Source organism: Thunnus maccoyii, chromosome 22 (assembly GCF_910596095.1).
Source record: "Thunnus maccoyii chromosome 22, fThuMac1.1, whole genome shotgun sequence".
NCBI classification, from domain to species: Eukaryota; Metazoa; Chordata; class Actinopteri; order Scombriformes; family Scombridae; genus Thunnus; species Thunnus maccoyii.
This window is the reverse complement of record NC_056554.1, coordinates 15,858,827-15,881,682: the sequence shown is the minus strand read 5'-3', so window position 1 is coordinate 15,881,682 and position 22,856 is coordinate 15,858,827. Positions and strand designations below refer to the sequence as shown.

Genomic DNA, 22,856 nt, shown 5'->3' with positions numbered 1-22,856 from the left:
GCAAAGATGAAGTAAAAAATTGATAAATGGACTATAAGGCGCTACAACATAGTTGTAATGACATACAACAATATTTTAACCATCAATCTTTGGGTTAGCAGACGAATGCGCTAATAAATTTGTGAACAAGAACTACCGTTTCAGGTGATTTTGCTCTCATTCATTCCCCCACACTGAGGCACCAGACTTCTTTAACCCTTACCACCTAACACCGTGTTAGCTGGTTATTCACGCAGAAAAGTCGACGTCCCTGGGTGGGCTCGAACCACCAACCTTTCGGTTAACAGCCGAACGCGCTAACCGATTGCGCCACAGAGACTGCTTTGTCCTGTTTCAGAGGGGGCGTGGCTTCGATTTGCAATCCCCACCCACCTGCATCGCTGTTTACTTGTCGAAGGGCAATATCGCAGAAATTTCAATGGTGGTATATTGAAGGAAAAGAGTTCTGTGAGAAATTTACAATGTAGCACAAAGTCAAGAGGTTTCCATTTGTGATACAACCAGCCAAGAACGCATCGTAAACAGAATGGCGTTCCCCATTGGCGTCTGCCACACGAGGGACTTCTCTCCAGAGTGCGACAATCCTATCGATGCCATTAGGTTTTGTAGCCATTTTTAAACAAACCAGCGTAGTCATTGTTTATGGGGTGTATATCAAGTTAACAATTAGTGAAGGGATTATAACAAGCTCTAACAGCATGCCATGATGTTTTCATCATCAACCTTTGGGTTAACAGTCCAATGCACTAACCAATTTTTATACAACAGCTACTGATGATCATCCTCTCATTCATTCCACCAACCTGTGATACTTTGGCTACAGCTCTCTCTAACCCTGAACATGATGTTAGCTGGCTGTGTAAACACAAGACCCTACGTCCCTGGGTGGGCTCGAACCACCAACCTTTCGGTTAACAGCCGAACGCGCTAACCGATTGCGCCACAGAGACTGCTTTGTCCTGTCACAGAGGGGGTGTGGCTTTGATTTGCAATCCCCACCCACCTTCATCGCTGTTTACCTCTACCAGGGCAATACGGCAGAATTTAGAATCATGACCTATTGAAGGAAAAGAGTTCTTTTAGAAATTTACAATGTTGCACAAAGTCAAGACGTGGTGAGATGTAGCACAACGAGCTAACCAAGTCCTGTAAATGGAATGGCGTTCGCCAGTCAAGTCTTTCACACAAGTAACGGTGACAATGTCATCACTTCCATTAGCTTTTATAACCATCTTAAAACAAACTACGGTAGCCATTGTCTATGCAGCAAAGATGAAGTAAAAAATTGATAAATGGACTATAAGGCGCTACAACATAGTTGTAATGACATACAACAATATTTTAACCATCAATCTTTGGGTTAGCAGACGAATGCGCGAATAAATTTGTGAACAAGAACTACCGTTTCCGATGATTTTGCTCTCATTCATTCCCCCACACTGAGGCACCAGACTTCTTTAACCCTTACCACCTAACACCGTGTTAGCTGGTTATTCACGCAGAAAAGTCGACGTCCCTGGGTGGGCTCGAACCACCAACCTTTCGGTTAACAGCCGAACGCGCTAACCGATTGCGCCACAGAGACTGCTTTGTCCTGTTTCAGAGGGGGCGTGGCTTCGATTTGCAATCCCCACCCACCTGCATCGCTGTTTACCTCTACCAGGGCAATACGGCAGAATTTAGAATCATGGCCTATTGAAGGAAAAGAGTTCTTTTAGAAATTTACAATGTTGCACAAAGTCAAGACGTGGTGAGATGTAGCACAACGAGCTAACCAAGTCCTGTAAATGGAATGGCGTTCGCCAGTCAAGTCTTTCACACAAGTAACAGTGACAATGTCATCACTTCGATTAGCCTTTATAACCATCTTAAAACAAACTACGGTAGCCATTGTCTATACAGCAAAGATGAAGTAAAAAATTGATAAATGGACTATAAGGCGCTACAACATAGTTGTAATGACATACAACAATATTTTAACCATCAATCTTTGGGTTAGCAGACGAATGCGCTAATAAATTTGTGAACAAGAACTACCGTTTCAGGTGATTTTGCTCTCATTCATTCCCCCACACTGAGGCACCAGACTTCTTTAACCCTTACCACCTAACACCGTGTTAGCTGGTTATTCACGCAGAAAAGTCGACGTCCCTGGGTGGGCTCGAGCCACCAACCTTTCGGTTAACAGCCGAACGCGCTAACCGATTGCGCCACAGAGACTGCTTTGTCCTGTTTCAGAGGGGGCGTGGCTTCGATTTGCAATCCCCACCCACCTGCATCGCTGTTTACTTGTCGAAGGGCAATATCGCAGAAATTTCAATGGTGGTATATTGAAGGAAAAGAGTTCTGTGAGAAATTTACAATGTAGCACAAAGTCAAGAGGTTTCCATTTGTGATACAACCAGCCAAGAACGCATCGTAAACAGAATGGCGTTCCCCATTGGCGTCTGCCACACGAGGGACTTCTCTCCAGAGTGCGACAATCCTATCGATGCCATTAGGTTTTGTAGCCATTTTTAAACAAACCAGCGTAGTCATTGTTTATGGGGTGTATATCAAGTTAACAATTAGTGAAGGGATTATAACAAGCTCTAACAGCATGCCATGATGTTTTCATCATCAACCTTTGGGTTAACAGTCCAATGCACTAACCAATTTTTATACAACAGCTACTGATGATCATCCTCTCATTCATTCCACCAACCTGTGATACTTTGGCTACAGCTCTCTCTAACCCTGAACATGATGTTAGCTGGCTGTGTAAACACGAGACCCTACGTCCCTGGGTGGGCTCGAACCACCAACCTTTCGGTTAACAGCCGAACGCTCTAACCGATTGCGCCACAGAGACTGCTTTGTCCTGTCACAGAGGGGGTGTGGCTTCGATTTGCAATCCCCACCCACCTTCATCGCTGTTTACCTCTACCAGGGCAATACGGCAGAATTTAGAATCATGGCCTATTGAAGGAAAAGAGTTCTTTTAGAAATTTACAATGTTGCACAAAGTCAAGACGTGGTGAGATGTAGCACAACGAGCTAACCAAGTCCTGTAAATGGAATGGCGTTCGCCAGTCAAGTCTTTCACACAAGTAACAGTGACAATGTCATCACTTCGATTAGCCTTTATAACCATCTTAAAACAAACTACGGTAGCCATTGTCTATACAGCAAAGATGAAGTAAAAAATTGATAAATGGACTATAAGGCGCTACAACATAGTTGTAATGACATACAACAATATTTTAACCATCAATCTTTGGGTTATCAGACGAATGCGCGAATAAATTTGTGAACAAGAACTACCGTTTCCGATGATTTTGCTCTCATTCATTCCCCCACACTGAGGCACCAGACTTCTTTAACCCTTACCACCTAACACCGTGTTAGCTGGTTATTCACGCAGAAAAGTCGACGTCCCTGGGTGGGCTCGAACCACCAACCTTTCGGTTAACAGCCGAACGCGCTAACCGATTGCGCCACAGAGACTGCTTTGTCCTGTTTCAGAGGGGGCGTGGCTTCGATTTGCAATCCCCACCCACCTGCATCGCTGTTTACCTCTACCAGGGCAATACGGCAGAATTTAGAATCATGGCCTATTGAAGGAAAAGAGTTCTTTTAGAAATTTACAATGTTGCACAAAGTCAAGACGTGGTGAGATGTAGCACAACGAGCTAACCAAGTCCTGTAAATGGAATGGCGTTCGCCAGTCAAGTCTTTCACACAAGTAACAGTGACAATGTCATCACTTCGATTAGCCTTTATAACCATCTTAAAACAAACCACGGTAGCCATTGTCTATACAGCAAAGATGAAGTAAAAAATTGATAAATGGACTATAAGGCGCTACAACATAGTTGTAATGACATACAACAATATTTTAACCATCAATCTTTGGGTTATCAGACGAATGCGCTAATAAATTTGTGAACAAGAACTACCGTTTCAGGTGATTTTGCTCTCATTCATTCCCCCACACTGAGGCACCAGACTTCTTTAACCCTTACCACCTAACACCGTGTTAGCTGGTTATTCACGCAGAAAAGTCGACGTCCCTGGGTGGGCTCGAACCACCAACCTTTCGGTTAACAGCCGAACGCGCTAACCGATTGCGCCACAGAGACTGCTTTGTCCTGTTTCAGAGGGGGCGTGGCTTCGATTTGCAATCCCCACCCACCTGCATCGCTGTTTACTTGTCGAAGGGCAATATCGCAGAAATTTCAATGGTGGTACATTGAAGGAAAAGAGTTCTGTGAGAAATTTACAATGTAGCACAAAGTCAAGCGGTTTCCATTTGTGATACAACCAGCCAAGAACGCATCGTAAACAGAATGGCGTTCCCCATTGGCGTCTGCCACACGAGGGACTTCTCTCCAGAGTGCGACAATCCTATCGATGCCATTAGGTTTTGTAGCCATTTTTAAACAAACCAGCGTAGTCATTGTTTATGGGGTGTATATCAAGTTAACAATTAGTGAAGGGATTATAACAAGCTGTCACGACATGCCATGATGTTTTCATCATCAACCTTTGGGTTAACAGTCCAATGCACTAACCAATTTTTATACAACAGCTACTGATGATCATCCTCTCATTCATTCCACCAACCTGTGATACTTTGGCTACAGCTCTCTCTAACCCTGAACATGATGTTAGCTGGCTGTGTAAACACAAGACCCTACGTCCCTGGGTGGGCTCGAACCACCAACCTTTCGGTTAACAGCCGAACGCGCTAACCGATTGCGCCACAGAGACTGCTTTGTCCTTTCACAGAGGGGGTGTGGCTTCGATTTGCAATCCCCACCCACCTTCATCGCTGTTTACCTCTACCAGGGCAATACGGCAGAATTTAGAATCATGGCCTATTGAAGGAAAAGAGTTCTTTTAGAAATTTACAATGTTGCACAAAGTCAAGACGTGGTGAGATGTAGCATAACGAGCTAACCAAGTCCTGTAAATGGAATGGCGTTCGCCAGTCAAGTCTTTCACACAAGTAACGGTGACAATGTCATCACTTCCATTAGCCTTTATAACCATCTTAAAACAAACTACGGTAGCCATTGTCTATGCAGCAAAGATGAAGTAAAAAATTGATAAATGGACTATAAGGCGCTACAACATAGTTGTAATGACATACAACAATATTTTAACCATCAATCTTTGGGTTAGCAGACGAATGCGCGAATAAATTTGTGAACAAGAACTACCGTTTCAGGTGATTTTGCTCTCATTCATTCCCCCACACTGAGGCACCAGACTTCTTTAACCCTTACCACCTAACACTGTGTTAGCTGGTTATTCACGCAGAAAAGTCGACGTCCCTGGGTGCGCTCGAACCACCAACCTTTCGGTTAACAGCCGAACGCGCTAACCGATTGCGCCACAGAGACTGCTTTGTCCTGTTTCGGAGGGGGCGTGGCTTCGATTTGCAATCCCCACCCACCTGCATCGCTGTTTACTTGTCGAAGGGCAATATCGCAGAAATTTCAATGGTGGTATATTGAAGGAAAAGAGTTCTGTGAGAAATTTACAATGTAGCACAAAGTCAAGAGGTTTCCATTTGTGATACAACCAGCCAAGAACGCATCGTAAACAGAATGGCGTTCCCCATTGGCGTCTGCCACACGAGGGACTTCTCTCCAGAGTGCGACAATCCTATCGATGCCATTAGGTTTTGTAGCCATTTTTAAACAAACCAGCGTAGTCATTGTTTATGGGGTGTATATCAAGTTAACAATTAGTGAAGGGATTATAACAAGCTGTCACGACATGCCATGATGTTTTCATCATCAACCTTTGGGTTAACAGTCCAATGCACTAACCAATTTTTATACAACAGCTACTGATGATCATCCTCTCATTCATTCCACCAACCTGTGATACTTTGGCTACAGCTCTCTCTAACCCTGAACATGATGTTAGCTGGCTGTGTAAACACGAGACCCTACGTCCCTGGGTGGGCTCGAACCACCAACCTTTCGGTTAACAGCCGAACGCTCTAACCGATTGCGCCACAGAGACTGCTTTGTCCTGTCACAGAGGGGGTGTGGCTTCGATTTGCAATCCCCACCCACCTTCATCGCTGTTTACCTCTACCAGGGCAATACGGCAGAATTTAGAATCATGGCCTATTGAAGGAAAAGAGTTCTTTTAGAAATTTACAATGTTGCACAAAGTCAAGACGTGGTGAGATGTAGCACAACGAGCTAACCAAGTCCTGTAAATGGAATGGCGTTCGCCAGTCAAGTCTTTCACACAAGTAACAGTGACAATGTCATCACTTCGATTAGCCTTTATAACCATCTTAAAACAAACTACGGTAGCCATTGTCTATACAGCAAAGATGAAGTAAAAAATTGATAAATGGACTATAAGGCGCTACAACATAGTTGTAATGACATACAACAATATTTTAACCATCAATCTTTGGGTTAGCAGACGAATGCGCTAATAAATTTGTGAACAAGAACTACCGTTTCAGGTGATTTTGCTCTCATTCATTCCCCCACACTGAGGCACCAGACTTCTTTAACCCTTACCACCTAACACCGTGTTAGCTGGTTATTCACGCAGAAAAGTCGACGTCCCTGGGTGGGCTCGAGCCACCAACCTTTCGGTTAACAGCCGAACGCGCTAACCGATTGCGCCACAGAGACTGCTTTGTCCTGTTTCAGAGGGGGCGTGGCTTCGATTTGCAATCCCCACCCACCTGCATCGCTGTTTACTTGTCGAAGGGCAATATCGCAGAAATTTCAATGGTGGTATATTGAAGGAAAAGAGTTCTGTGAGAAATTTACAATGTAGCACAAAGTCAAGAGGTTTCCATTTGTGATACAACCAGCCAAGAACGCATCGTAAACAGAATGGCGTTCCCCATTGGCGTCTGCCACACGAGGGACTTCTCTCCAGAGTGCGACAATCCTATCGATGCCATTAGGTTTTGTAGCCATTTTTAAACAAACCAGCGTAGTCATTGTTTATGGGGTGTATATCAAGTTAACAATTAGTGAAGGGATTATAACAAGCTCTAACAGCATGCCATGATGTTTTCATCATCAACCTTTGGGTTAACAGTCCAATGCACTAACCAATTTTTATACAACAGCTACTGATGATCATCCTCTCATTCATTCCACCAACCTGTGATACTTTGGCTACAGCTCTCTCTAACCCTGAACATGATGTTAGCTGGCTGTGTAAACACGAGACCCTACGTCCCTGGGTGGGCTCGAACCACCAACCTTTCGGTTAACAGCCGAACGCTCTAACCGATTGCGCCACAGAGACTGCTTTGTCCTGTCACAGAGGGGGTGTGGCTTCGATTTGCAATCCCCACCCACCTTCATCGCTGTTTACCTCTACCAGGGCAATACGGCAGAATTTAGAATCATGGCCTATTGAAGGAAAAGAGTTCTTTTAGAAATTTACAATGTTGCACAAAGTCAAGACGTGGTGAGATGTAGCACAACGAGCTAACCAAGTCCTGTAAATGGAATGGCGTTCGCCAGTCAAGTCTTTCACACAAGTAACAGTGACAATGTCATCACTTCGATTAGCCTTTATAACCATCTTAAAACAAACTACGGTAGCCATTGTCTATACAGCAAAGATGAAGTAAAAAATTGATAAATGGACTATAAGGCGCTACAACATAGTTGTAATGACATACAACAATATTTTAACCATCAATCTTTGGGTTATCAGACGAATGCGCGAATAAATTTGTGAACAAGAACTACCGTTTCCGATGATTTTGCTCTCATTCATTCCCCCACACTGAGGCACCAGACTTCTTTAACCCTTACCACCTAACACCGTGTTAGCTGGTTATTCACGCAGAAAAGTCGACGTCCCTGGGTGGGCTCGAACCACCAACCTTTCGGTTAACAGCCGAACGCGCTAACCGATTGCGCCACAGAGACTGCTTTGTCCTGTTTCAGAGGGGGCGTGGCTTCGATTTGCAATCCCCACCCACCTGCATCGCTGTTTACTTGTCGAAGGGCAATATCGCAGAAATTTCAATGGTGGTATATTGAAGGAAAAGAGTTCTGTGAGAAATTTACAATGTAGCACAAAGTCAAGAGGTTTCCATTTGTGATACAACCAGCCAAGAACGCATCGTAAACAGAATGGCGTTCCCCATTGGCGTCTGCCACACGAGGGACTTCTCTCCAGAGTGCGACAATCCTATCGATGCCATTAGGTTTTGTAGCCATTTTTAAACAAACCAGCGTAGTCATTGTTTATGGGGTGTATATCAAGTTAACAATTAGTGAAGGGATTATAACAAGCTCTAACAGCATGCCATGATGTTTTCATCATCAACCTTTGGGTTAACAGTCCAATGCACTAACCAATTTTTATACAACAGCTACTGATGATCATCCTCTCATTCATTCCACCAACCTGTGATACTTTGGCTACAGCTCTCTCTAACCCTGAAAATGATGTTAGCTGGCTGTGTAAACACAAGACCCTACGTCCCTGGGTGGGCTCGAACCACCAACCTTTCGGTTAACAGCCGAACGCGCTAACCGATTGCGCCACAGAGACTGCTTTGTCCTGTCACAGAGGGGGTGTGGCTTCGATTTGCAATCCCCACCCACCTTCATCGCTGTTTACCTCTACCAGGGCAATACGGCAGAATTTAGAATCATGACCTATTGAAGGAAAAGAGTTCTTTTAGAAATTTACAATGTTGCACAAAGTCAAGACGTGGTGAGATGTAGCACAACGAGCTAACCAAGTCCTGTAAATGGAATGGCGTTCGCCAGTCAAGTCTTTCACACAAGTAACGGTGACAATGTCATCACTTCGATTAGCTTCTATAACCATCTTAAAACAAACTACGGTAGCCATTGTCTATGCAGCAAAGATGAAGTAAAAAATTGATAAATGGACTATAAGGCGCTACAACATAGTTGTAATGACATACAACAATATTTTAACCATCAATCTTTGGGTTAGCAGACGAATGCGCTAATAAATTTGTGAACAAGAACTACCGTTTCAGGTGATTTTGCTCTCATTCATTCCCCCACACTGAGGCACCAGACTTCTTTAACCCTTACCACCTAACACCGTGTTAGCTGGTTATTCACGCAGAAAAGTCGACGTCCCTGGGGGGGCTCGAACCACCAACCTTTCGGTTAACAGCCGAACGCGCTAACCGATTGCGCCACAGAGACTGCTTTGTCCTGTTTCAGAGGGGGCGTGGCTTCGATTTGCAATCCCCACCCACCTGCATCGCTGTTTACTTGTCGAAGGGCAATATCGCAGAAATTTCAATGGTGGTATATTGAAGGAAAAGAGTTCTGTGAGAAATTTACAATGTAGCACAAAGTCAAGAGGTTTCCATTTGTGATACAACCAGCCAAGAACGCATCGTAAACAGAATGGCGTTCCCCATTGGCGTCTGCCACACGAGGGACTTCTCTCCAGAGTGCGACAATCCTATCGATGCCATTAGGTTTTGTAGCCATTTTTAAACAAACCAGCGTAGTCATTGTTTATGGGGTGTATATCAAGTTAACAATTAGTGAAGGGATTATAACAAGCTGTCACGACATGCCATGATGTTTTCATCATCAACCTTTGGGTTAACAGTCCAATGCACTAACCAATTTTTATACAACAGCTACTGATGATCATCCTCTCATTCATTCCACCAACCTGTGATACTTTGGCTACAGCTCTCTCTAACCCTGAACATGATGTTAGCTGGCTGTGTAAACACAAGACCCTACGTCCCTGGGTGGGCTCGAACCACCAACCTTTCGGTTAACAGCCGAACGCGCTAACCGATTGCGCCACAGAGACTGCTTTGTCCTGTCACAGAGGGGGTGTGGCTTCGATTTGCAATCCCCACCCACCTTCATCGCTGTTTACCTCTACCAGGGCAATACGGCAGAATTTAGAATCATGGCCTATTGAAGGAAAAGAGTTCTTTTAGAAATTTACAATGTTGCACAAAGTCAAGACGTGGTGAGATGTAGCACAACGAGCTAACCAAGTCCTGTAAATGGAATGGCGTTCGCCAGTCAAGTCTTTCACACAAGTAACGGTGACAATGTCATCACTTCGATTAGCCTTTATAACCATCTTAAATCAAACTACGGTAGCCATTGTCTATGCAGCAAAGATGAAGTAAAAAATTGATAAATGGACTATAAGGCGCTACAACATAGTTGTAATGACATACAACAATATTTTAACCATCAATCTTTGGGTTAGCAGACGAATGCGCGAATAAATTTGTGAACAAGAACTACCGTTTCAGGTGATTTTGCTCTCATTCATTCCCCCACACTGAGGCACCAGACTTCTTTAACCCTTACCACCTAACACTGTGTTAGCTGGTTATTCATGCAGAAAAGTCGACGTCCCTGGGTGCGCTCGAACCACCAACCTTTCGGTTAACAACCGAACGCGCTAACCGATTGCGCCACAGAGACTGCTTTGTCCTGTCACAGAGGGGGTGTGGCTTCGATTTGCAATCCCCACCCACCTTCATCGCTGTTTACCTCTACCAGGGCAATACGGCAGAATTTAGAATCATGACCTATTGAAGGAAAAGAGTTCTTTTAGAAATTTACAATGTTGCACAAAGTCAAGACGTGGTGAGATGTAGCACAACGAGCTAACCAAGTCCTGTAAATGGAATGGCGTTCGCCAGTCAAATCTTTCACACAAGTAACGGTGACAATGTCATCACTTCGATTAGCCTTTATAACCATCTTAAAACAAACTACGGTAGCCATTGTCTATGCAGCAAAGATGAAGTAAAAAATTGATAAATGGACTATAAGGCGCTACAACATAGTTGTAATGACATACAACAATATTTTAACCATCAATCTTTGGGTTAGCAGACGAATGCGCGAATAAATTTGTGAACAAGAACTACCGTTTCCGATGATTTTGCTCTCATTCATTCCCCCACACTGAGGCACCAGACTTCTTTAACCCTTACCACCTAACACCGTGTTAGCTGGTTATTCACGCAGAAAAGTCGACGTCCCTGGGTGGGCTCGAACCACCAACCTTTCGGTTAACAGCCGAACGCGCTAACCGATTGCGCCACAGAGACTGCTTTGTCCTGTTTCAGAGGGGGCGTGGCTTGGATTTGCAATCCCCACCCACCTGCATCGCTGTTAACTTGTCGAAGGGCAATATCGCAGAAATTTCAATGGTGGTATATTGAAGGAAAAGAGTTCTGTGAGAAATTTACAATGTAGCACAAAGTCAAGAGGTTTCCATTTGTGATACAACCAGCCAAGAACGCATCGTAAACAGAATGGCGTTCCCCATTGGCGTCTGCCACACGAGGGACTTCTCTCCAGAGTGCGACAATCCTATCGATGCCATTAGGTTTTGTAGCCATTTTTAAACAAACCAGCGTAGTCATCGTTTATGGGGTGTATATCAAGTTAACAATTAGTGAAGGGATTATAACAAGCTGTAACGACATGCCATGATGTTTTCATCATCAACCTTTGGGTTAACAGTCCAATGCACTAACCAATTTTTATACAACAGCTACTGATGATCATCCTCTCATTCATTCCACCAACCTGTGATACTTTGGCTACAGCTCTCTCTAACCCTGAACATGATGTTAGCTGGCTGTGTAAACACAAGACCCTACGTCCCTGGGTGGGCTCGAACCACCAACCTTTCGGTTAACAGCCGAACGCGCTAACCGATTGCGCCACAGAGACTGCTTTGTCCTGTCACAGAGGGGGTGTGGCTTCGATTTGCAATCCCCACCCACCTTCATCGCTGTTTACCTCTACCAGGGCAATACGGCAGAATTTAGAATCATGACCTATTGAAGGAAAAGAGTTCTTTTAGAAATTTACAATGTTGCACAAAGTCAAGACGTGGTGAGATGTAGCACAACGAGCTAACCAAGTCCTGTAAATGGAATGGCGTTCGCCAGTCAAGTCTTTCACACAAGTAACGGTGACAATGTCATCACTTCCATTAGCTTTTATAACCATCTTAAAACAAACTACGGTAGCCATTGTCTATGCAGCAAAGATGAAGTAAAAAATTGATAAATGGACTATAAGGCGCTACAACATAGTTGTAATGACATACAACAATATTTTAACCATCAATCTTTGGGTTAGCAGACGAATGCGCGAATAAATTTGTGAACAAGAACTACCGTTTCAGGTGATTTTGCTCTCATTCATTCCCCCACACTGAGGCACCAGACTTCTTTAACCCTTACCACCTAACACCGTGTTAGCTGGTTATTCACGCAGAAAAGTCGACGTCCCTGGGTGGGCTCGAACCACCAACCTTTCGGTTAACAGCCGAACGCGCTAACCGATTGCGCCACAGAGACTGCTTTGTCCTGTTTCAGAGGGGGCGTGGCTTCGATTTGCAATCCCCACCCACCTGCATCGCTGTTTACTTGTCGAAGGGCAATATCGCAGAAATTTCAATGGTGGTATATTGAAGGAAAAGAGTTCTGTGAGAAATTTACAATGTAGCACAAAGTCAAGAGGTTTCCATTTGTGATACAACCAGCCAAGAACGCATCGTAAACAGAATGGCGTTCCCCATTGGCGTCTGCCACACGAGGGACTTCTCTCCAGAGTGCGACAATCCTATCGATGCCATTAGGTTTTGTAGCCATTTTTAAACAAACCAGCGTAGTCATTGTTTATGGGGTGTATATCAAGTTAACAATTAGTGAAGGGATTATAACAAGCTCTAACAGCATGCCATGATGTTTTCATCATCAACCTTTGGGTTAACAGTCCAATGCACTAACCAATTTTTATACAACAGCTACTGATGATCATCCTCTCATTCATTCCACCAACCTGTGATACTTTGGCTAACCCTGAACATGATGTTAGCTGGCTGTGTAAACACAAGACCCTACGTCCCTGGGTGGGCTCGAACCACCAACCTTTCGGTTAACAGCCGAACGCGCTAACCGATTGCGCCACAGAGACTGCTTTGTCCTGTCACAGAGGGGGTGTGGCTTCGATTTGCAATCCCCACCCACCTTCATCGCTGTTTACCTCTACCAGGGCAATACGGCAGAATTTAGAATCATGGCCTATTGAAGGAAAAGAGTTCTTTTAGAAATTTACAATGTTGCACAAAGTCAAGACGTGGTGAGATGTAGCACAACGAGCTAACCAAGTCCTGTAAATGGAATGGCGTTCGCCAGTCAAGTCTTTCACACAAGTAACAGTGACAATGTCATCACTTCGATTAGCCTTTATAACCATCTTAAAACAAACTACGGTAGCCATTGTCTATACAGCAAAGATGAAGTAAAAAATTGATAAATGGACTATAAGGCGCTACAACATAGTTGTAATGACATACAACAATATTTTAACCATCAATCTTTGGGTTAGCAGACGAATGCCCTAATAAATTTGTGAACAAGAACTACCGTTTCAGGTGATTTTGCTCTCATTCATTCCCCCACACTGAGGCACCAGACTTCTTTAACCCTTACCACCTAACACCGTGTTAGCTGGTTATTCACGCAGAAAAGTCGACGTCCCTGGGTGGGCTCGAACCACCAACCTTTCGGTTAACAGCCGAACGCGCTAACCGATTGCGCCACAGAGACTGCTTTGTCCTGTTTCAGAGGGGGCGTGGCTTCGATTTGCAATCCCCACCCACCTGCATCGCTGTTTACTTGTCGAAGGGCAATATCGCAGAAATTTCAATGGTGGTATATTGAAGGAAAAGAGTTCTGTGAGAAATTTACAATGTAGCACAAAGTCAAGAGGTTTCCATTTGTGATACAACCAGCCAAGAACGCATCGTAAACAGAATGGCGTTCTCCATTGGCGTCTGCCACACGAGGGACTTCTCTCCAGAGTGCGACAATCCTATCGATGCCATTAGGTTTTGTAGCCATTTTTAAACAAACCAGCGTAGTCATTGTTTATGGGGTGTATATCAAGTTAACAATTAGTGAAGGGATTATAACAAGCTCTAACAGCATGCCATGATGTTTTCATCATCAACCTTTGGGTTAACAGTCCAATGCACTAACCAATTTTTATACAACAGCTACTGATGATCATCCTCTCATTCATTCCACCAACCTGTGATACTTTGGCTACAGCTCTCTCTAACCCTGAACATGATGTTAGCTGGCTGTGTAAACACAAGACCCTACGTCCCTGGGTGGGCTCGAACCACCAACCTTTCGGTTAACAGCCGAACGCGCTAACCGATTGCGCCACAGAGACTGCTTTGTCCTATCACAGAGGGGGTGTGGCTTCGATTTGCAATCCCCACCCACCTTCATCGCTGTTTACCTCTACCAGGGCAATACGGCAGAATTTAGAATCATGGCCTATTGAAGGAAAAGAGTTCTTTTAGAAATTTACAATGTTGCACAAAGTCAAGACGTGGTGAGATGTAGCACAACGAGCTAACCAAGTCCTGTAAATGGAATGGCGTTCGCCAGTCAAGTCTTTCACACAAGTAACAGTGACAATGTCATCACTTCCATTAGCCTTTATAACCATCTTAAAACAAACTACGGTAGCCATTGTCTATACAGCAAAGATGAAGTAAAAAATTGATAAATGGACTATAAGGCGCTACAACATAGTTGTAATGACATACAACAATATTTTAACCATCAATCTTTGGGTTAGCAGACAAATGCACTAATAAATTTGTGAACAAGAACTACCGTTTCAGGTGATTTTGCTCTCATTCATTCCCCCACACTGAGGCACCAGACTTCTTTAACCCTTACCACCTAACACCGTGTTAGCTGGTTATTCACGCAGAAAAGTCGACGTCCCTGGGTGGGCTCGAACCACCAACCTTTCGGTTAACAGCCGAACGCGCTAACCGATTGCGCCACAGAGACTGCTTTGTCCTGTTTCAGAGGGGGCGTGGCTTCGATTTGCAATCCCCACCCACCTTCATCGCTGTTTACCTCTACCAGGGCAATACGGCAGAATTTAGAATCATTTATGAAGGAAAAGAGTTCTTTTAGAAATTTACAATGTTGCACAAAGTCAAGACGTGGTGAGATGTAGCACAACGAGCTAACCAAGTCCTGTAAATGGAATGGCGTTCGCCAGTCAAGTCTTTCACACAAGTAACGGTGACAATGTCATCACTTCCATTAGCCTTTATAACCATCTTAAAACAAACTACGGTAGCCATTGTCTATGCAGCAAAGATGAAGTAAAAAATTGATAAATGGACTATAAGGCGCTACAACATAGTTGTAATGACATACAACAATATTTTAACCATCAATCTTTGGGTTAGCAGACGAATGCGCGAATAAATTTGTGAACAAGAACTACCGTTTCCGATGATTTTGCTCTCATTCATTCCCCCACACTGAGGCACCAGACTTCTTTAACCCTTACCACCTAACACCGTGTTAGCTGGTTATTTACGCAGAAAAGTCGACGTCCCTGGGTGGGCTCGAACCACCAACCTTTCGGTTAACAGCCGAACGCGCTAACCGATTGCGCCACAGAGACTGCTTTGTCCTGTTTCAGAGGGGGCGTGGCTTGGATTTGCAATCCCCACCCACCTGCATCGCTGTTTACTTGTCGAAGGGCAATATCGCAGAAATTTCAATGGTGGTATATTGAAGGAAAAGAGTTCTGTGAGAAATTTACAATGTAGCACAAAGTCAAGAGGTTTCCATTTGTGATACAACCAGCCAAGAACGCATCGTAAACAGAATGGCGTTCCCCATTGGCGTCTGCCACACGAGGGACTTCTCTCCAGAGTGCGACAATCCTATCGATGCCATTAGGTTTTGTAGCCATTTTTAAACAAACCAGCGTAGTCATTGTTTATGGGGTGTATATCAAGTTAACAATTAGTGAAGGGATTATAACAAGCTGTAACGACGTGCCATGATGTTTTCATCATCAACCTTTGGGTTAACAGTCCAATGCACTAACCAATTTTTATACAACAGCTACTGATGATCATCCTCTCATTCATTCCACCAACCTGTGATACTTTGGCTACAGCTCTCTCTAACCCTGAACATGATGTTAGCTGGCTGTGTAAACACAAGACCCTACGTCCCTGGGTGGGCTCGAACCACCAACCTTTCGGTTAACAGCCGAACGCGCTAACCGATTGCGCCACAGAGACTGCTTTGTCCTGTCACAGAGGGGGTGTGGCTTCGATTTGCAATCCCCACCCACCTTCATCGCTGTTTACCTCTACCAGGGCAATACGGCAGAATTTAGAATCATGACCTATTGAAGGAAAAGAGTTCTTTTAGAAATTTACAATGTTGCACAAAGTCAAGACGTGGTGAGATGTAGCACAACGAGCTAACCAAGTCCTGTAAATGGAATGGCGTTCGCCAGTCAAGTCTTTCACACAAGTAACGGTGACAATGTCATCACTTCGATTAGCTTCTATAACCATCTTAAAACAAACTACGGTAGCCATTGTCTATGCAGCAAAGATGAAGTAAAAAATTGATAAATGGACTATAAGGCGCTACAACATAGTTGTAATGACATACAACAATATTTTAACCATCAATCTTTGGGTTAGCAGACGAATGCGCTAATAAATTTGTGAACAAGAACTACCGTTTCAGGTGATTTTGCTCTCATTCATTCCCCCACACTGAGGCACCAGACTTCTTTAACCCTTACCACCTAACACCGTGTTAGCTGGTTATTCACGCAGAAAAGTCGACGTCCCTGGGGGGGCTCGAACCACCAACCTTTCGGTTAACAGCCGAACGCGCTAACCGATTGCGCCACAGAGACTGCTTTGTCCTGTTTCAGAGGGGGCGTGGCTTCGATTTGCAATCCCCACCCACCTGCATCGCTGTTTACTTGTCGAAGGGCAATATCGCAGAAATTTCAATGGTGGTATATTGAAGGAAAAGAGTTCTGTGAGAAATTTACAATGTAGCACAAAGTCAAGAGGTTTCCATTTGTGATACAACCAGCCAAGAACGCATCGTAAACAGAATGGCGTTCCCCATTGGCGTCTGCCACACGAGGGACTTCTCTCCAGAGTGCGACAATCCTATCGATGCCATTAGGTTTTGTAGCCATTTTTAAACAAACCAGCGTAGTCATTGTTTATGGGGTGTATATCAAGTTAACAATTAGTGAAGGGATTATAACAAGCTGTCACGACATGCCATGATGTTTTCATCATCAACCTTTGGGTTAACAGTCCAATGCACTAACCAATTTTTATACAACAGCTACTGATGATCATCCTCTCATTCATTCCACCAACCTGTGATACTTTGGCTACAGCTCTCTCTAACCCTGAACATGATGTTAGCTGGCTGTGTAAACACAAGACCCTACGTCCCTGGGTGGGCTCGAACCACCAACCTTTCGGTTAACAGCCGAACGCGCTAACCGATTGCGCCACAGAGACTGCTTTGTCCTGTCACAGAGGGGGTGTGGCTTCGATTTGCAATCCCCACCCACCTTCATCGCTGTTTACCTCTACCAGGGCAATACGGCAGAATTTAGAATCATGGCCTATTGAAGGAAAAGAGTTCTTTTAGAAATTTACAATGTTGCACAAAGTCAAGACGTGGTGAGATGTAGCACAACGAGCTAACCAAGTCCTGTAAATGGAATGGCGTTCGCCAGTCAAGTCTTTCACACAAGTAACGGTGACAATGTCATCACTTCGATTAGCCTTTATAACCATCTTAAATCAAACTACGGTAGCCATTGTCTATGCAGCAAAGATGAAGTAAAAAATTGATAAATGGACTATAAGGCGCTACAACATAGTTGTAATGACATACAACAATATTTTAACCATCAATCTTTGGGTTAGCAGACGAATGCGCGAATAAATTTGTGAACAAGAACTACCGTTTCAGGTGATTTTGCTCTCATTCATTCCCCCACACTGAGGCACCAGACTTCTTTAACCCTTACCACCTAACACTGTGTTAGCTGGTTATTCATGCAGAAAAGTCGACGTCCCTGGGTGCGCTCGAACCACCAACCTTTCGGTTAACAACCGAACGCGCTAACCGATTGCGCCACAGAGACTGCTTTGTCCTGTCACAGAGGGGGTGTGGCTTCGATTTGCAATCCCCACCCACCTTCATCGCTGTTTACCTCTACCAGGGCAATACGGCAGAATTTAGAATCATGACCTATTGAAGGAAAAGAGTTCTTTTAGAAATTTACAATGTTGCACAAAGTCAAGACGTGGTGAGATGTAGCACAACGAGCTAACCAAGTCCTGTAAATGGAATGGCGTTCGCCAGTCAAATCTTTCACACAAGTAACGGTGACAATGTCATCACTTCGATTAGCCTTTATAACCATCTTAAAACAAACTACGGTAGCCATTGTCTATGCAGCAAAGATGAAGTAAAAAATTGATAAATGGACTATAAGGCGCTACAACATAGTTGTAATGACATACAACAATATTTTAACCATCAATCTTTGGGTTAGCAGACGAATGCGCGAATAAATTTGTGAACAAGAACTACCGTTTCCGATGATTTTGCTCTCATTCATTCCCCCACACTGAGGCACCAGACTTCTTTAACCCTTACCACCTAACACCGTGTTAGCTGGTTATTCACGCAGAAAAGTCGACGTCCCTGGGTGGGCTCGAACCACCAACCTTTCGGTTAACAGCCGAACGCGCTAACCGATTGCGCCACAGAGACTGCTTTGTCCTGTTTCAGAGGGGGCGTGGCTTGGATTTGCAATCCCCACCCACCTGCATCGCTGTTAACTTGTCGAAGGGCAATATCGCAGAAATTTCAATGGTGGTATATTGAAGGAAAAGAGTTCTGTGAGAAATTTACAATGTAGCACAAAGTCAAGAGGTTTCCATTTGTGATACAACCAGCCAAGAACGCATCGTAAACAGAATGGCGTTCCCCATTGGCGTCTGCCACACGAGGGACTTCTCTCCAGAGTGCGACAATCCTATCGATGCCATTAGGTTTTGTAGCCATTTTTAAACAAACCAGCGTAGTCATCGTTTATGGGGTGTATATCAAGTTAACAATTAGTGAAGGGATTATAACAAGCTGTAACGACATGCCATGATGTTTTCATCATCAACCTTTGGGTTAACAGTCCAATGCACTAACCAATTTTTATACAACAGCTACTGATGATCATCCTCTCATTCATTCCACCAACCTGTGATACTTTGGCTACAGCTCTCTCTAACCCTGAACATGATGTTAGCTGGCTGTGTAAACACAAGACCCTACGTCCCTGGGTGGGCTCGAACCACCAACCTTTCGGTTAACAGCCGAACGCGCTAACCGATTGCGCCACAGAGACTGCTTTGTCCTGTCACAGAGGGGGTGTGGCTTCGATTTGCAATCCCCACCCACCTTCATCGCTGTTTACCTCTACCAGGGCAATACGGCAGAATTTAGAATCATGACCTATTGAAGGAAAAGAGTTCTTTTAGAAATTTACAATGTTGCACAAAGTCAAGACGTGGTGAGATGTAGCACAACGAGCTAACCAAGTCCTGTAAATGGAATGGCGTTCGCCAGTCAAGTCTTTCACACAAGTAACGGTGACAATGTCATCACTTCCATTAGCTTTTATAACCATCTTAAAACAAACTACGGTAGCCATTGTCTATGCAGCAAAGATGAAGTAAAAAATTGATAAATGGACTATAAGGCGCTACAACATAGTTGTAATGACATACAACAATATTTTAACCATCAATCTTTGGGTTAGCAGACGAATGCGCGAATAAATTTGTGAACAAGAACTACCGTTTCAGGTGATTTTGCTCTCATTCATTCCCCCACACTGAGGCACCAGACTTCTTTAACCCTTACCACCTAACACCGTGTTAGCTGGTTATTCACGCAGAAAAGTCGACGTCCCTGGGTGGGCTCGAACCACCAACCTTTCGGTTAACAGCCGAACGCGCTAACCGATTGCGCCACAGAGACTGCTTTGTCCTGTTTCAGAGGGGGCGTGGCTTCGATTTGCAATCCCCACCCACCTGCATCGCTGTTTACTTGTCGAAGGGCAATATCGCAGAAATTTCAATGGTGGTATATTGAAGGAAAAGAGTTCTGTGAGAAATTTACAATGTAGCACAAAGTCAAGAGGTTTCCATTTGTGATACAACCAGCCAAGAACGCATCGTAAACAGAATGGCGTTCCCCATTGGCGTCTGCCACACGAGGGACTTCTCTCCAGAGTGCGACAATCCTATCGATGCCATTAGGTTTTGTAGCCATTTTTAAACAAACCAGCGTAGTCATTGTTTATGGGGTGTATATCAAGTTAACAATTAGTGAAGGGATTATAACAAGCTCTAACAGCATGCCATGATGTTTTCATCATCAACCTTTGGGTTAACAGTCCAATGCACTAACCAATTTTTATACAACAGCTACTGATGATCATCCTCTCATTCATTCCACCAACCTGTGATACTTTGGCTAACCCTGAACATGATGTTAGCTGGCTGTGTAAACACAAGACCCTACGTCCCTGGGTGGGCTCGAACCACCAACCTTTCGGTTAACAGCCGAACGCGCTAACCGATTGCGCCACAGAGACTGCTTTGTCCTGTCACAGAGGGGGTGTGGCTTCGATTTGCAATCCCCACCCACCTTCATCGCTGTTTACCTCTACCAGGGCAATACGGCAGAATTTAGAATCATGGCCTATTGAAGGAAAAGAGTTCTTTTAGAAATTTACAATGTTGCACAAAGTCAAGACGTGGTGAGATGTAGCACAACGAGCTAACCAAGTCCTGTAAATGGAATGGCGTTCGCCAGTCAAGTCTTTCACACAAGTAACAGTGACAATGTCATCACTTCGATTAGCCTTTATAACCATCTTAAAACAAACTACGGTAGCCATTGTCTATACAGCAAAGATGAAGTAAAAAATTGATAAATGGACTATAAGGCGCTACAACATAGTTGTAATGACATACAACAATATTTTAACCATCAATCTTTGGGTTAGCAGACGAATGCCCTAATAAATTTGTGAACAAGAACTACCGTTTCAGGTGATTTTGCTCTCATTCATTCCCCCACACTGAGGCACCAGACTTCTTTAACCCTTACCACCTAACACCGTGTTAGCTGGTTATTCACGCAGAAAAGTCGACGTCCCTGGGTGGGCTCGAACCACCAACCTTTCGGTTAACAGCCGAACGCGCTAACCGATTGCGCCACAGAGACTGCTTTGTCCTGTTTCAGAGGGGGCGTGGCTTCGATTTGCAATCCCCACCCACCTGCATCGCTGTTTACTTGTCGAAGGGCAATATCGCAGAAATTTCAATGGTGGTATATTGAAGGAAAAGAGTTCTGTGAGAAATTTACAATGTAGCACAAAGTCAAGAGGTTTCCATTTGTGATACAACCAGCCAAGAACGCATCGTAAACAGAATGGCGTTCTCCATTGGCGTCTGCCACACGAGGGACTTCTCTCCAGAGTGCGACAATCCTATCGATGCCATTAGGTTTTGTAGCCATTTTTAAACAAACCAGCGTAGTCATTGTTTATGGGGTGTATATCAAGTTAACAATTAGTGAAGGGATTATAACAAGCTCTAACAGCATGCCATGATGTTTTCATCATCAACCTTTGGGTTAACAGTCCAATGCACTAACCAATTTTTATACAACAGCTACTGATGATCATCCTCTCATTCATTCCACCAACCTGTGATACTTTGGCTACAGCTCTCTCTAACCCTGAACATGATGTTAGCTGGCTGTGTAAACACAAGACCCTACGTCCCTGGGTGGGCTCGAACCACCAACCTTTCGGTTAACAGCCGAACGCGCTAACCGATTGCGCCACAGAGACTGCTTTGTCCTATCACAGAGGGGGTGTGGCTTCGATTTGCAATCCCCACCCACCTTCATCGCTGTTTACCTCTACCAGGGCAATACGGCAGAATTTAGAATCATGGCCTATTGAAGGAAAAGAGTTCTTTTAGAAATTTACAATGTTGCACAAAGTCAAGACGTGGTGAGATGTAGCACAACGAGCTAACCAAGTCCTGTAAATGGAATGGCGTTCGCCAGTCAAGTCTTTCACACAAGTAACAGTGACAATGTCATCACTTCCATTAGCCTTTATAACCATCTTAAAACAAACTACGGTAGCCATTGTCTATACAGCAAAGATGAAGTAAAAAATTGATAAATGGACTATAAGGCGCTACAACATAGTTGTAATGACATACAACAATATTTTAACCATCAATCTTTGGGTTAGCAGACAAATGCACTAATAAATTTGTGAACAAGAACTACCGTTTCAGGTGATTTTGCTCTCATTCATTCCCCCACACTGAGGCACCAGACTTCTTTAACCCTTACCACCTAACACCGTGTTAGCTGGTTATTCACGCAGAAAAGTCGACGTCCCTGGGTGGGCTCGAACCACCAACCTTTCGGTTAACAGCCGAACGCGCTAACCGATTGCGCCACAGAGACTGCTTTGTCCTGTTTCAGAGGGGGCGTGGCTTCGATTTGCAATCCCCACCCACCTTCATCGCTGTTTACCTCTACCAGGGCAATACGGCAGAATTTAGAATCATTTATGAAGGAAAAGAGTTCTTTTAGAAATTTACAATGTTGCACAAAGTCAAGACGTGGTGAGATGTAGCACAACGAGCTAACCAAGTCCTGTAAATGGAATGGCGTTCGCCAGTCAAGTCTTTCACACAAGTAACGGTGACAATGTCATCACTTCCATTAGCCTTTATAACCATCTTAAAACAAACTACGGTAGCCATTGTCTATGCAGCAAAGATGAAGTAAAAAATTGATAAATGGACTATAAGGCGCTACAACATAGTTGTAATGACATACAACAATATTTTAACCATCAATC

At 44.1% G+C, this 22,856-nt stretch overlaps 26 non-coding genes across 26 annotated transcripts; all 26 read right to left on the bottom strand.

Annotated features, from left to right (window-relative positions):
• Positions 1-245: 245 nt before the first annotated feature.
• Positions 246-319, bottom strand: trnan-guu. The gene has a single exon. It is a non-coding gene; the product is annotated as a tRNA-Asn (tRNA).
• A 557-nt stretch (positions 320-876) lies between these two features.
• trnan-guu lies at positions 877-950 on the bottom strand. Its single transcript has one exon. It is a non-coding gene; the product is annotated as a tRNA-Asn (tRNA).
• Positions 951-1,511: 561 nt separating this feature from the next.
• Positions 1,512-1,585, bottom strand: trnan-guu. The gene has a single exon. It is a non-coding gene; the product is annotated as a tRNA-Asn (tRNA).
• A 1,827-nt stretch (positions 1,586-3,412) lies between these two features.
• On the bottom strand, positions 3,413-3,486 carry trnan-guu. Its single transcript has one exon. It is a non-coding gene; the product is annotated as a tRNA-Asn (tRNA).
• Positions 3,487-4,047: 561 nt separating this feature from the next.
• trnan-guu lies at positions 4,048-4,121 on the bottom strand. The gene has a single exon. It is a non-coding gene; the product is annotated as a tRNA-Asn (tRNA).
• Positions 4,122-4,678: 557 nt separating this feature from the next.
• Positions 4,679-4,752, bottom strand: trnan-guu. Its single transcript has one exon. It is a non-coding gene; the product is annotated as a tRNA-Asn (tRNA).
• Positions 4,753-7,845: 3,093 nt separating this feature from the next.
• trnan-guu lies at positions 7,846-7,919 on the bottom strand. The gene has a single exon. It is a non-coding gene; the product is annotated as a tRNA-Asn (tRNA).
• Positions 7,920-8,476: 557 nt separating this feature from the next.
• On the bottom strand, positions 8,477-8,550 carry trnan-guu. Its single transcript has one exon. It is a non-coding gene; the product is annotated as a tRNA-Asn (tRNA).
• A 1,192-nt stretch (positions 8,551-9,742) lies between these two features.
• trnan-guu lies at positions 9,743-9,816 on the bottom strand. The gene has a single exon. It is a non-coding gene; the product is annotated as a tRNA-Asn (tRNA).
• A 1,196-nt stretch (positions 9,817-11,012) lies between these two features.
• Positions 11,013-11,086, bottom strand: trnan-guu. The gene has a single exon. It is a non-coding gene; the product is annotated as a tRNA-Asn (tRNA).
• A 557-nt stretch (positions 11,087-11,643) lies between these two features.
• Positions 11,644-11,717, bottom strand: trnan-guu. Its single transcript has one exon. It is a non-coding gene; the product is annotated as a tRNA-Asn (tRNA).
• A 561-nt stretch (positions 11,718-12,278) lies between these two features.
• Positions 12,279-12,352, bottom strand: trnan-guu. The gene has a single exon. It is a non-coding gene; the product is annotated as a tRNA-Asn (tRNA).
• Positions 12,353-12,897: 545 nt separating this feature from the next.
• trnan-guu lies at positions 12,898-12,971 on the bottom strand. Its single transcript has one exon. It is a non-coding gene; the product is annotated as a tRNA-Asn (tRNA).
• A 561-nt stretch (positions 12,972-13,532) lies between these two features.
• Positions 13,533-13,606, bottom strand: trnan-guu. Its single transcript has one exon. It is a non-coding gene; the product is annotated as a tRNA-Asn (tRNA).
• A 557-nt stretch (positions 13,607-14,163) lies between these two features.
• trnan-guu lies at positions 14,164-14,237 on the bottom strand. The gene has a single exon. It is a non-coding gene; the product is annotated as a tRNA-Asn (tRNA).
• A 561-nt stretch (positions 14,238-14,798) lies between these two features.
• On the bottom strand, positions 14,799-14,872 carry trnan-guu. Its single transcript has one exon. It is a non-coding gene; the product is annotated as a tRNA-Asn (tRNA).
• A 557-nt stretch (positions 14,873-15,429) lies between these two features.
• On the bottom strand, positions 15,430-15,503 carry trnan-guu. The gene has a single exon. It is a non-coding gene; the product is annotated as a tRNA-Asn (tRNA).
• Positions 15,504-16,060: 557 nt separating this feature from the next.
• On the bottom strand, positions 16,061-16,134 carry trnan-guu. The gene has a single exon. It is a non-coding gene; the product is annotated as a tRNA-Asn (tRNA).
• Positions 16,135-17,326: 1,192 nt separating this feature from the next.
• trnan-guu lies at positions 17,327-17,400 on the bottom strand. Its single transcript has one exon. It is a non-coding gene; the product is annotated as a tRNA-Asn (tRNA).
• A 1,196-nt stretch (positions 17,401-18,596) lies between these two features.
• Positions 18,597-18,670, bottom strand: trnan-guu. Its single transcript has one exon. It is a non-coding gene; the product is annotated as a tRNA-Asn (tRNA).
• A 557-nt stretch (positions 18,671-19,227) lies between these two features.
• On the bottom strand, positions 19,228-19,301 carry trnan-guu. Its single transcript has one exon. It is a non-coding gene; the product is annotated as a tRNA-Asn (tRNA).
• A 561-nt stretch (positions 19,302-19,862) lies between these two features.
• trnan-guu lies at positions 19,863-19,936 on the bottom strand. Its single transcript has one exon. It is a non-coding gene; the product is annotated as a tRNA-Asn (tRNA).
• Positions 19,937-20,481: 545 nt separating this feature from the next.
• On the bottom strand, positions 20,482-20,555 carry trnan-guu. The gene has a single exon. It is a non-coding gene; the product is annotated as a tRNA-Asn (tRNA).
• Positions 20,556-21,116: 561 nt separating this feature from the next.
• Positions 21,117-21,190, bottom strand: trnan-guu. Its single transcript has one exon. It is a non-coding gene; the product is annotated as a tRNA-Asn (tRNA).
• Positions 21,191-21,747: 557 nt separating this feature from the next.
• Positions 21,748-21,821, bottom strand: trnan-guu. Its single transcript has one exon. It is a non-coding gene; the product is annotated as a tRNA-Asn (tRNA).
• A 561-nt stretch (positions 21,822-22,382) lies between these two features.
• Positions 22,383-22,456, bottom strand: trnan-guu. The gene has a single exon. It is a non-coding gene; the product is annotated as a tRNA-Asn (tRNA).
• Positions 22,457-22,856: the final 400 nt, after the last annotated feature.